Raw genomic sequence first — 365 nt, 5'->3', positions numbered from 1 at the left:
AAGAGAGAGCTGAGAAAAGTATCTGGTGAGGGAGGCAGTTCTCAGACATTCAGATACAGTGGCCCATCCATTGGAGTTGATTTCTCAAGAGCAAGGCTTCAATGCTGGTGGACACAGCTTCATGGAGGATGCTTGTGCTGGTCTGGCAGTCTTCCCATTTGATCTCCAGGATTCGACACAAGCACCACTGGTGAAAGCTCTCAAGGGTCTTAATGTAGTGTCAGTAGATAGTCCAGGTTTCACTGCTGTAGAGGAGGGTGGTCAGCACAGCAGCTTTATAAACCAGGACCTTCGTCAATCCCCCTGATGTGAGCAAGAATACTGCTGAGGTCAAATGATTCTAGAAGGTGTCTGTCCAGTCTCCT

The sequence above is a fragment of the Gavialis gangeticus genome, unplaced genomic scaffold (assembly GCF_001723915.1).
Source record: "Gavialis gangeticus isolate Ggan-Ray unplaced genomic scaffold, GavGan_comp1, whole genome shotgun sequence".
Taxonomy (NCBI): Eukaryota; Metazoa; Chordata; order Crocodylia; family Gavialidae; genus Gavialis; species Gavialis gangeticus.
Note: the sequence above shows the minus strand (reverse complement) of the source record.